Source organism: Myotis davidii, unplaced genomic scaffold (genome assembly GCF_000327345.1).
Source record: "Myotis davidii unplaced genomic scaffold, ASM32734v1 scaffold2301, whole genome shotgun sequence".
Classification (NCBI taxonomy): domain Eukaryota; kingdom Metazoa; phylum Chordata; class Mammalia; order Chiroptera; family Vespertilionidae; genus Myotis; species Myotis davidii.
Window position 1 is genome coordinate 381,680 of NW_006291016.1, and position 499 is coordinate 382,178.

Here is a 499-nt window from a genome sequence, read left to right on the forward strand (position 1 = left end):
CCAGGGGCCTACCACATTCCAGCTTGGCCCCTTCCTTCTTTCCACTCTCGATGAGGTCAAGTATTTTTTCATATTGTTCCTTATCAATCTGAGGGCCTTGACTGACTCCTGGGGTCAGAGGATTTCCAAGAGCATACTTTTTAGCTCGCTCAACACTCCTTCAAACAAACTCATCATAAATTGATTCTTCCACAAAAAGCCGGGACGCAGCTATACAACATTGGCCCTGGTGGTAGAATAACCCACGGCGTGCAAATTCAACGGCATTGTCCAAGTCTGCGTCAGCAAACACAATGCACGGGCTCTTTCCACCGAGCTCCAGGGTCACCCTCTTCAGATTGCTTTTCCCTGCAGCTTCTTTGATCATTTTGCCAACCTCCGTAGATCCAGTGAAGGCCACTTTGTCTACGTCCATGTGAGAAGAAAGGGCAGCCCCTGCAGTCGGCCCATAACCAGGGACAATATTCACAACTCCAGGAGGAAAGCCTGCCTCTTTTAT

At 49.1% G+C, this 499-nt stretch overlaps 1 pseudogene; it reads right to left on the reverse strand.

The window, feature by feature from the left end:
- Window position 1: 1 nt before the first annotated feature.
- Window positions 2-496, reverse strand: LOC102767871 (annotated as a pseudogene).
- Between the last annotated feature and the right edge of the window lie 3 nt (window positions 497-499).